Source organism: Peromyscus eremicus, chromosome 4 (genome assembly GCF_949786415.1).
Source record: "Peromyscus eremicus chromosome 4, PerEre_H2_v1, whole genome shotgun sequence".
NCBI classification, from domain to species: Eukaryota; Metazoa; Chordata; class Mammalia; order Rodentia; family Cricetidae; genus Peromyscus; species Peromyscus eremicus.
This window is the reverse complement of record NC_081419.1, coordinates 151,438,384-151,450,715: the sequence shown is the minus strand read 5'-3', so window position 1 is coordinate 151,450,715 and position 12,332 is coordinate 151,438,384. Positions and strand designations below refer to the sequence as shown.

At 48.6% G+C, this 12,332-nt stretch overlaps 1 pseudogene; it reads right to left on the bottom strand.

Moving 5' to 3' along the window:
• Positions 1–8,257: 8,257 nt before the first annotated feature.
• On the bottom strand, positions 8,258–8,849 carry LOC131908793 (large ribosomal subunit protein eL18-like; annotated as a pseudogene).
• Positions 8,850–12,332: the final 3,483 nt, after the last annotated feature.

The window sequence follows — 12,332 nt, the reverse complement described above, 5'->3', positions numbered from 1 at the left end:
CACATGGGCCAAGTGTGCTGAGTGAAGAGGAGCAGCCAGCCGAGTGCAGAGGGCCAGCATGTGCAGAGGCCCTGGAGAGAGTGAGGACAAGGCACAGAGAGGCAGGCAGCAGCAGACACTAGAACTGTAGGAGGCAGTGATGGACAGGGCAGATTCCAGGGTACAATTACCAGCATAGGGAGCCAGGCCGAGACACAGGTCTCAACACTGAGGATTGGTGTTGCTTGGCTGTTGTGCAGTCTCAGACGGTTCCTTCACCTTTCGAAGTCTGTTTTCTGGCGTTTAAATTGTAACAAACACCCACAGGAGTGGCTAAGAGTTGACACAAAGTATCAGGACAGCAGAAGAGTAGCCAGCACGCTCATCAAAGACGTCACTGCAAAACGTCCTTGGTAATGTCCTTCCATGAAGCCAGCCTGCCTGTGGCGATAGGTTTGCCCTCTAAAGGAAACCCATGCCCACAACTCCACTCATAATGACCGGAAAGTAACAATGTGTACATCCGCTATCAGTCAGGTGATGCACCCTGGCTCATCCACACAGGGATTCACCAATAGGCAAGCAGGTGAGTGATGGTTCACCCACCAGAGGGAGTACTATTCAGCCATAAACAGAAACACCATCCAACAGCATCCTGATCAGAAACCAGGGGGAAGAAGCTGCAGAGGGCGTGGTTTTCTATGAACTGTCCAAAAAGACCGGATTAACTGTGCAATGGTCACATCTGGAGAGAGGAAAAAGAGGTCACATGCCTATCCCAACACTTCCACCTGATCACTCTGGACCAGGTATGACAGTCCATAAATCATTAACACCATGCCTGTCACCAGGCAACGATTACTATAAATCAACGGGAGCTCCTGGGAATAGGGAGACATTTGAAATCCTGCTCGAAACACCAGAAGAACTGAAAACAGGTATCCAAGCAAAGCTCACATCTAATGCTCACACCAGCCAAAGTGGAGATGTTCCCCACACCCTTGGAGAGATGGGTAGACGTCACAGCACTTTTCCACACGGCAAAGGAGTGTGACCCCCTAGAACATGGTTCCTGGGAAAAGAAGCCCAACCCCAATACTGTACATTGCATAATTCCAGTTACATGAAGTGCCCAGCTAGGTAAACTGGGTGCAGGAGGGAGTGGGAAGGAACTATGGAAGGGCCCCGGTCTCTCTTCGGTGTGGTGGAGTATTTGGAAGTGGGCAGAGGTGGTGTCAAAACTGGAGAGTGTGCTAAATGCCATTGAATTGTTCACTTTCAAGTGACTTATAGGGCTGAGAGATGGCTCAGCAGTTAAAAGCACTGGCTGCTCTGCTTGAGTTCAATTCCAAGCACCCATATGGAGGCTCAAAACTGCTATAACTTTAGGTACACTCATGAAACCCGATGCCGTCGTCTTCTGGTGTGCGACGTAAGTGCAGTTGAAACACCCATATACATAAAACACAATCAAGTGACTTGCAGGCTTTGGCAGTGCCTAGCTCTGGTGCCCACAAAGAGCTGAGGACAGGCCCCGTGAGATTCACCTTGCTCCAGGTGATTCTGTGCTTTATGATTCAGAGCTTCAGCAACTGCAGTAGCAGTTCCCCGGGCAGAAAGACCCCTCCTTCCTGGAGCAGGGCATCGAGTCCTACGGACAGGCCCTCATGGATGGCAGGGTTCTGGATGCACTTCTGTCAGGACTCTGTTCATACCATAGAGCCTCCCAGGATGAATTTGCTCCTTTTTAGCAGGTCATTCAAGCTAATCCTTAAGATAAAATAAATGTTCCTCTGACAAGGAGCAAATGGCAGATAGAACTTCCCACTGCAAAGAGCAAGATGCAACCTGGTCTTCCTTCTGAACCCAGAGCCAGGCTTTTAAGGGGCTGTGGTCCTGTGATATACCCTGCTACCCAAGGCCATCCTAGTGCTTACTCACCCCAGCCCCATTGTCATGATATACCCATACCCATCCCATGCCTCTGCCTTCCAGCTATCCCAGGAGGACTTCTCCTGCTGAGTCTGAGCTTCACAGAGAGGGTCATCAGAAGGGAGGCCACACCCCACATCCCATCCAGGGCGCTGAGACCCAAGGGCAGAGACATCTTCTCCCTTCCCATATCTTCATTGTTTAATTGTTTTTAGGCCATAAAATTCTGACTTTAATATTTTCAACTCTTGTTTCTCATAAAAAACATTAGTATTTCTCTAAAGACACGCAGACCATTAATGTATCTTTATGATGTGCGCGGGATCCTTGGTGCCTGGACCGCAGCCTGCTGACACCAGACCCTGGCCACGCGGCACTAGTTACAACATCTGTGTCTGACGCCGTCTCTGCATGCACGGCAGGGCAATGCAGTTTTACTATCTGTGACGTGCCAGCAGACAGCCCAGCCCAGTCCTAGGATCTGCTCTCTCATCACCAACACCTCTGTCCCCTCTGTCTGCCCTCCTCCAAAGTCACAGATCAAGTTATCCTGACCGACAGCCATTTACAGTTCCCATCACAAGCTCATTAAGTTCCTCCAACTCCAGGAAGCTGAGGCCACTCTAGGCAGACACACAAGTCTGGGAGCCCTGCCATCACAGCCCCAGGCCAGGGGACAAATGAGCAGAAAAACAAGTCCATGCTTCTCAAGTTGAGTCCACAAGGAGGCCCAGAACTGCCCAGAAGGACTGCCATATTACCTGTCAGTGGCATCCCTCAGCACCCTTCCTGTCTGTTAGATAACACACATCTGACCTGTCCCCAACTTGTAGGAACAAAAGAAGCTGCTAGGGGAGGATTCTGCCAGGGCCCGGGACAGTCTTCCAATGACCCCCATACAGTCCAAGAGCAGCTCTCTCTACTGCCTTGCTAGCAGTTGAAACCATAAAGGCCAAATGTGACTGGAGCAGCTATGGTTTGTCCCAGCCCCTGAGTCCTGGGGAGGAAAGGTCAGCCCAGCGTAATGGGATCTCCAGAAAGAGGTCGAGAAAGGAAGAGCAGAAGTCAGACTGAGTACAGCTCACAGGTCTCTCCAGAGCTGAGACTTGGGATTCCTAGCCAGGTGAAGTGGTGCACAGCTTTAATCTCAGCGCTTGGGAGGTGGAGGCAGGCAGGTCTCTGAGTTTGAAGCCATCCTGGTCTAGAGTGAGTTCCAGGACAGCCAGGGCTACACAGAGAAACCCTGTCTTGAAAACCAGGGTGAAAAAAAAAAAAAAAAAAACAATTTGGAATTCTAAAACCGTGGCAACCAAGGAAAATACGAGCCATTTAAACATTATTACTTCTTTTTATTCTGTTTTTGATTTTTGAAACACAGTGTCATGTAGCCCAGACTGAGGTCAAACTTACTGTGTATCTGAGACTGGCCTTAAATCCCTTATGCTCCTGCTTCCACTTACTGAGTACTGGATTACAGGCATATACTCAAACTTTTATTTCAACTGAATATTTTGTAGACAATTGTGGGTTCACAGGCAGAAATGGATCCTGCCATTTCAGGCAAGGGTCCAGTAGTAGGTGGACTACTAAAGACTGCTTGCTAATGGTTCTCAGCCATAAAATTAAGCCACCTGAGGAGTCTTTGAAGATCCTCAAGCCTGGGAGCTGGAGAGATAGCCCCGTGACTAAAGAGATAGTAGTTAAGAGCACATACTCTTCTTGCAGAGGATTTGAGTTCGGTTCCCAGCACCCATGCTACACAGCTCGTAACCACCTGTGAATCCAGCTGCTGGAGGAGCAGACACCTCTGGCCTCATAAGGTAGCTGCACTTGAATATGCATACCCACACACAAAAATACACATACACATAATTTTTAAAAATAATAAAATCGATATATTTTTCAAATATCCTTAGGTCTGAGTATGTAGCTCAGTAGTAGAGCATTCTCCTAGCATACAGGAGTTGCTGAGTTCAGTACCAAGTACCACAAGAAAAGAAAGAAAATTGGGGCTGGAGAGATGGCTCAGAGGTTAAGAGCACTGATTGTTCCTTCAGAGGTCCTGAGTTCAATTCCCAGCAACCACATGGTGGCTCACAACCATCTGTAATGAGATCTGGTGCCCTCTTCTGGCCTGCAGACATACATGCAGGCAGAACACTGTATACATAATAAATAAATAAAATCTTGAAAAGAATTTTTCAAAAAAAGTTTAAAAAAAAAAGAAAGAAAATTTAGCCTCTTGATGATTCCTCAAAAGTTAAGCATACAGCCAACATGACACATCAGTTCCACACCTAGATATGAGTTTGTACCAAGACAGCTGAAAACATTTACCCAAAAAATATTCATCCCTGCCCCCAAATCAAGCACATACCTGCCTCCTCAGCCCTCAGAATGCAGAGGCACGAGTTCAGTAACAGCCTGAGCTGTAGAGTCGTCCTCTGATGTCCACAAAAGCCTCTTTTTGGTCTTTTGGAACAGATTTCACTTTGTTACCCTGACTGGCCTGCAATGCTCTTTGTAGGCTAGTTTGGCCTCGAATTCATGGAGCTCTCTACCTGCCTCTGCCTCTCAAATGCCTGGTCATCACAGCCCTTTTGACAACAACTGATAATGGAATCAGAGTATCAGCAGGGTCTTCAGCACTGAGAAGGATGGCAGCCCCACTGTGTACAATGAGAGACCAGACCATTTAGATGAAATGCCCAGAGCAGGTCAGTCCACTAACTGAGAAGTCCAGTGGACTGTCAAAGGAAAAGGTAACTGCAGATAGACCTAGGGTTTTTTTCTGGGTGAGAACGTTCTGGAATCAGAAAGCCACCACGGTTGTGTAGACTTGTGTAGGAAACATCTCTGAATGGTTTATGCTAGGGTGGCTATAATGCTAGCCAGAGAAGGGCCTGGAAGGAAGCAGGCTCATCCCAAGCAGAGGGGACCTGGGGGCGGGGGGGGGGGGGGGGGACAATAAAAGGAGACTTTGGCCTTATTCAGCCTGCTTCAATGCTTGGCAGAGTGGGTCATCCTTGCAGTGTCTGTGTTATCAAAAAGCAACTACAAAAACAGCATGCTAACATAGAGGCCATGTGGAGGGTAGATGAGGGACGCCTCTCCCCTCCAGTTGCCTCCCCAGTACTGTGCGTCCAGTATTAAGTATGTTGTCAACTGCCATGAGAAAGTCCCTTCTCCTTCCCCTTCCTCTTCCCCCTCCCCCTTCCCCTTCCCCTTCCCTTCCCCACACAGAAGTCTGTCTGCAGGAAGGTGGAGACAGAGACCCTAAACTTCACAGAAAGAAGCCCTGCTCTGCAGGACCCCTTCTCTGGGGCCATATTAATAGGTGACACATTTATCTGGGGACTGGGGCTGCAGAGCTGGACTAGCTTGGTACTGGCCACCCACCCAACCCCTTATCTATTAGTCCAGTAACACAAACATCAGTGGCTGAGCAGCTTTTAAAGGTGTGCTCACAGGCAGCTGTCTTTGAAGCCTTATCTCCAGCCCTCCCTACTCAGGGATAAAAGCCCAGGGCCGCCTCACCTCTGGGCTGGGTCCTTTGCCCCCAACTGGCTCAGGAAGCTGGGCTAGGGGCCATAGGAGCTTCAGGGGTAGCCTCAGTGTCTCTAGCATCAGCAGGATCCAGAGGAGCCCTACTGGGCTCAGGGGTCACCTACATTCTTCGAAACTTGGACCACCAGCCCACTCTGACTTACTCACTTGCTGATTGGGTGCGTGAGTGAGGATGTCAACGGAAGACTTCCTGGTCCTCACAGAAGCCCTACAAAGAGTGTCACAGATGAGTAAACTGGGGCTTACACTGAACTTTCTATATGCTGATTCTGACCATCAAAAGTCTCCTGAACATGAAGACACAAGCCTTGTCTGCAGCCGTTCAGGGCCCAGAGCCAGAAACAAAACCTTGTAGGACATCAACAGTTTTTGAGTGACTGGGGATATAGCTCAGTGGGTAGTGTGCTTGCCTAGCATGTGGAATGTCCTAGGTTCAATCCCTGGCACAAGAGGGGGTGGGAAGAAGAAGAACAAAAGGTGGTTGGGGAAGAGCAAGAAAGAGAAGGAGGAGCAGGGGAAGGAGGAAGTTTGACATCAACCCAGCAGAGCAGAGGGTGTTTGGGAAGGAGACACCTTTCTCTCCTTCCCCTCCCTGCTTTCTCTAGACTTGTCACCCCTACCCTATTCCTCACCCCATACACTCCAACCTTGCAGCCCCCCTCCTGTCTCCCTACATCTATACCTGTTCTCTGCTTCATTTTTATTGTCATCTGTCCCATGCTCCACCAAAGGCACCCTCAAACTGCCACAACCCATACCCATTTTCTCTCCCGCAAGCACTTCCACAAGCTGATGTGATCAGAATGCCCAACTTTTTTTTTAATTTTTTTTGTGAGTTCCTAGAAAAGAAGAATCTCAGCCGGGTGGTGGTGGTGCACGGCTTTAATCCCAGCTCTTGGGAGGCAGAGCCAGGCGGATCTCTGTGAGTTCGAAGCCAGCCTGGTCTACAGAGCTAGATCCAGGACAGGCACCAAAACTACACAGAGAAACCCTGTCTCAGAAGAAGAAGAAGAAGAAGAAGAAGAAGAAGAAGAAGAAGAAGAAGAAGAAGAAGAAGAAGAAGAAGAAGAAGAACCATCTCATGGTGCCTTCCTGACCTGCACACAGTAGGCACTCAGCAATAGCACCCCATTCCTTACCTCCAGTCTTCACACAGTGGGCAGTCAGCAGAGGGCACCCTACACCTGCCCCAGTATGTACACAGCACAGATCATAGTAGGTTGTAAACAGTTACCAATGAGCATACTCAGTGGGATTCAATGGCTGCAGTCTCTGGCCTACACTCACAGGTCCTACGGAACAGAGGGTAGCCTACAAATGCACTCACCGAGGCCCCCCATGATGCCTGCCTCAATATCCTCATCTGCAGCTTCAAGCCCAAGCTCTGAGGCCTAGCTAGGCACAGAGGAGATGGGTTACATCCTCTCTCAGCCTGGAGAATGGGGATTTTCCCATCCCTGCACTCAGGGCCTCCCCACATGTAGCCGTGGTCCCCATGGACTGGCCTGTGTCTCTGAACACTCACATCCTCCTCCTCCAGAAGGCACGGCCTACCCATCTTATCCCTAGGAAGGCCACGGAGCCTTCCAAGTCTTGCAAGATCTGAACCCCACATTCCTGCACTCTACCAGCCAGCTTCTTGCAGAGATGGACACAAGGGCACAGGATCCCTGGAGGACCCATTTAACATAATATCTCGAGCATCTAGTTCCTAACTGTAATTGATAGGAGAGAAAGCGGGACTGAGGCAGAAGGACAAACACAGACCAAATTCAAGGCTGGGCCTGAGATCTGGCTCAGTGGTAGAGCACTTACTTTACATGTGCGAGTCCCTGCAATTCACCCCCCATACCACCAAAGCCAAAAACCAAATTAAATAATTGAGGCCACCTTGAACAACTTAACAAGATTCTGTCTTAAAATGAAAAAAGGCCTGGGGATGTACCTCAATGCTTGCATAACATACACAAGGTTCTGGGTTCAATTCCCAGGACCACAGAAAATTAATAGAAAAGTAAAGATATTTTTATTTGCAATTTTTTTTTGTCTTTTTTCCAACATCCAAAGCTTTTTTGTTTGTTTGTTTGTTTTTTGGGGTTTCTTTGTTTTTTTATTTAATAATTTTTTTTTTTGAGCTGAGGATCGAACCCAGGGCCTTGTGCTTGCTAGGCAAGTGCTCTACCACTGAGCTAAATCCCCAACCCAGAAAATTTTTCTTTTTTTTGTTTTTGTTTTTGTTTTTTTGACACAGGGTTTCTCTGTGTAGCTTTGCGCCTTTCCTGGAACTCACTCTGTAGCCCAGGCTGGCTTCGAACTCACAGAGATCCACTGGGCTCTGCCTCCCGAGTGCTGGGATTAAAGGTGTGCGCCACCACCACCCAGCCTTTATTTAAGAAAATTTTTTATTCGTTTTACATACTAATCACAGATCCCCCTCTCATCCCTCCTCCCACTCCCTCCCCACCTCCACTCACTACCCATTCCCTCCTTGGAAAGGGTAGGGGAGTCAGCAAAGCCTGGTACATTCAGCTGAGGCAGGACCAAGCCCCTCCCTCCTGCATCAAGGCTGAGCAAGGCATCTCACCATATGTAATGGGCTCCAAAAAGCTAGCTCACGCAGCAGGGATAGATCCTGATCCCACTGCCCCTCAAACAGACCCAGCTACACAACTGTCTCCCATATGCAGAGGGCCTAGTCCAGTCCCATGCAGGCTCCACAGCTGTCAGTCCAAAGTTCGTGAGTTCCCACAAACTTGGTTCAGTTGTGTCAGTAGCCAAAGTTTTTTTTTTCCTTCTTTTTTTTAATAACAGTAAGATCCAGGGTTAGTTTTTGTAGCCATGGCTAGCCCTTCTGCCTCTGGCACATTCGAACTTCCGGCCCTTGGAGTAGACATAGGGTTTGGTATGGCTGTGTGTGGTTCCTGGGGCCTTGCCAAAATGCCGGTATACCTCTCGGCCCTTCCGAGGACCAGACAGGAGCACAGTGCCACGGCCCGTGGGAGACTCCAGGACCAGCTGGTCGACGGTAAGGATCTTACCCCCAGCCTTGAGGATGTGACTTCGGGCGTGGCTGCTCACCCACAGTGCACACACCTTCAATTTAGGCACTTCGAGAATCCGCACATCATCTGTGACCGTCCCCACAACCACAGCTGTCTTGTTCTCTCGGCCAGGAAGCTTCATCTTTCGGATCATCCAGGGACAGAGCTGGCCGGTTAGTGCGACTCATAAATAACCTTTTCAGCACAACCTGATTGGAGGTAGAATTTGTTTGTCTGGCTAGAAACCTGTACAGCTTGACTAGCAGCCGCAGGTCCTGACTCCTTACGCCGAGCCTTTTGGTTCTTGTTATGTTGAGTGTCAACACCCATGATGGCACCTCCTGCTCGGCCAGGTCCAGAAATCTATTTGCAAGTTTTTGTAATAAAGTTTTATTATTTATTCATTTATCTCCTTAATGTGTATGGCTATAATGTAATGTGTGTTTGTACACCACATGTGTGCCTGGTAATCTCAGAGGCCAAGGGACTGGAATTACAGATGGTTGTGAGCCACCGTGTGATTACTGGACTTAAAGCCAGGTACTCTGGAAGAGCACCATCTATTAATAAATAAATGAATGAATGAATGAATGAATGAATGAATGAATAGATAAATAAATAAATAAATAAATAAATAAATAAATAAATAAATAAGAAGAAAAGAAAAGAAAGAAAGGAAAGAGGGATACGGTGAGGGTCGACCTCCCACACAGCTGCCCTGATTTGGGGGGGCTCCTTGTTTACCCAGTAGCCCCTCTCACCACCCCCCCAGGGGTAAGGGAATATGTGTGTGTGCACATGGGTAACTGTGAATAGGTTCTAGTTTCCTTTGTGTTGAGTGAAGAAAGGGCTTATTTAGTTTATACCTCCATGTCACAGTCCATCTTTAAGGAAAGTCAGGGCAAGAACTTGAAGCAGAAACCATGCAAGGATGTTGCTTGCTATCTCGCTCACATGCTCATGCCAGCTCCATTTGTACAGCCCAGGACCACCTTCTCAGTTCATCGTGCCACCTACAATCAGCTGGGGGTTCCTATATCAGTTAACCATCAACACAGTCCCTCACAGGCTAATCTGATCTAGGCAATCTCTCAACTGAGGCTCCCTTCTCAGTTGACTCTAGACTGTGTCATTGACAGTTTAAACTAACTAGGACTGTGTGCATGATGTGAACACACAGGGATTAAGGGTGTGTATGCTTGAAGTATATGCAAAGGGGTAACTGGGGAACGGGTGTGCACACACCCACACACCGCGTATGCAGCATAGTCAGACCTCATGCTCTGTCAGGACCAACGCTTTGCCCCAACATTGTCCAACACTGTACCCCAGGACCTAGTCATACCCTGAAACATGGGTAGATGAATGGATGAGTGAGTAAACTTTAGGTGTCTAGAACTTGCCCAGGTTTGGGTGGACAAAGGAGAAACTCTGGAAGAGGCCCTAAGAGGCCATACTTTGCTCCTTTCCAGTAGATAGGAGGTACCATGGAGTCTCCAGAGGCTGACTTCTCTGGCTCCAGCATGCCTGGAATATGGAAAGGGGACAAGAAGTAAAAGCATGTCAGTTAGGGATTCCTATGCACCCTTCCTAATGCCAAAGACCCTGACCCCTGACTCATCATGAGGTCACAGCAACTTTCCCAGAACCGTGGCCTCCTGGACCAGCCCCCTTCTGAGAATGCTTTCTGCAGGCTCTTCCCCTGTGTTGGCATCACCTCCATCTTCAAGCTCAGGACAGGCTTTAGGCTTTGCTCAAGGTTCCCTGGGAAGGGTGAAAGGACTGATGGGGCTTCCAGCAGCCTGGGCACTAGGAGAGGAGGGTTCTGGCTGCATGCAGGTGCAGGAGAGGCTCCTGTTGGCAACCGAACAAGGCATTGTGCTGGCTAGTCTTGTATCAACTTGACACACAAACTAGAGTTATCTGAGAGGAGGGAATCTTAATTGAGAAAATGCCTCCATAAGATCCAGCTGTAAGGCATTTTCTTCATTAGTTATTGATAGGGGAGGGCCCAGCCCATTGTGGGTGGTGCTATCCCTGGGCTGATGGTCCTGGATTCTATAAGAAAGCAGGCCAAGCAGCCATGTAAAGCAAGCCAGTAAGCAGCACCCCCTCCATGGCCTCTGCATCAACTCTTGCCTCCAGGTTCCTGTCCTGTTTGAGTTCCTGTCCTGACTTCCTTTGATGATGAACAGTGATATGGAAGTGTAAACCAAAATAACCCTTTGCTCCCCAACTTGCTTTTTGGTCATGGTGTTTTTGATGCAGCAGTAGAAACCCTGACTAAGACAGCCATAATGCTGGAGTCCTCATCAACCGTATAGCCAACATGTACCAGATCTGGGATGGACATCAAATGCCTTGAAGGGTGGTGCCAAAGAGGAGCTGAGCCTTAAATAGTTCCGGGTCACTAAAAAGACGAAGGGGGTCTGAGAGTAGTACACCTACCAGCTCCATGGCTTTCTGAAACAAGTGTCTACTCTCATCCACTCAGAGGCTACAGAACAGCCCCCACCAAGCGAGTCTGAAAAAAAGGCCAGCCAGTATGAGAGCAATAAAAGCAGAAGCGTCTCCCGAGGCCTGGCCCCATCGCAGCATGTGAACTGTGGGCGCACATTCAGTCTCACCCTGCATTCCAGGTCCCCCTCTCACAAGGGAGGGTCCTTGGGTAAGGCACTTTACTTCCCTGGCCTCAGTTTCCCCACCTGTCAATCAGAGAGGAGTGAAGAGGTTAATGCAGGAAAAGCACTTGGCCTTCAGCAAGACTAGACAGACAGTTGTTAGCATCCCTGTCGCCGTGGTGATCACTCCAGTAAAGTGGTGAGAATAGAGGCCCTTAATACAGAGGACACCACACCAATGTCCTCCAACATATGCTCACCATCCAACCATGACCACAGGAGAGGGATCAAAGATCCCTTGGTGGTGTTAGGATCCAGGTAGATGTCGCCAGGAGGTGAAGTATGAATGTAATTGGCCCCCATAAGCTCTTAGGGAGTGGCACTATTAAGAGGTGTGGCTTTGTTGGAGTGGGTACGGTCTTGTTGGAGGAAGGGTGTCACTATGGGGCGGGCTTTGAGGTATCCTATATTCAAGCTACTCCCAGTGCCACAGTGCAGTTCCTGTTGCCTTCTGATCAAGATGTAGCCTGCCTGCACACCACCATGCTCTCTGCCTGATGATAATGAACTAAACCTCTAAACTGTAAGCAACCACCTCAATTAAATGCTTCCTTTATAAGAGTTGCGGTGGTCATGGTGTCTCTTCACAGCAATAGAAACCCTGACTAAGACAGCCCCTGAACATATTCTTACAATCACATGTCATGCCCCTAAGTACCATCCCTCCTTAGTTACTAACAATGTCTCAGTAAGTAGATGTTGGCTCAGGTGTGACAATGGACCACTGGAGGGAGGAAGTCTGCTATGGAGGAGGCTGTGTTGGGGGAATAGGGGGAAGACTGTACTTTCCTAGCTGTTTTACTATGACCCTAGCGCAACCCTAAAATTTAGCTTTATAATTTGTTTGAGACAGAGTTTCACGTGTCCTAGGCTGGTCTCAAACTTTCTATGTAGCCAAGAATGACCCTGAATTTCTGGTCCTCCTGCCTCTACCTCCTAAGAAGTGAGATTACAGACATGATCCACCACACCCAGTTTATGCAGTGCTGAGAATCGAACCCAGGGCTTCATGCATGCTAGGCAAGCACTCTACCAACTGAGCTACATGAGCCTAATTTTTACTAATTTCATAAAGCCCAATTTTATTGGCGGGTATAGTGGTGTACAACACCTGCAGTCATGGCTCCTTAGG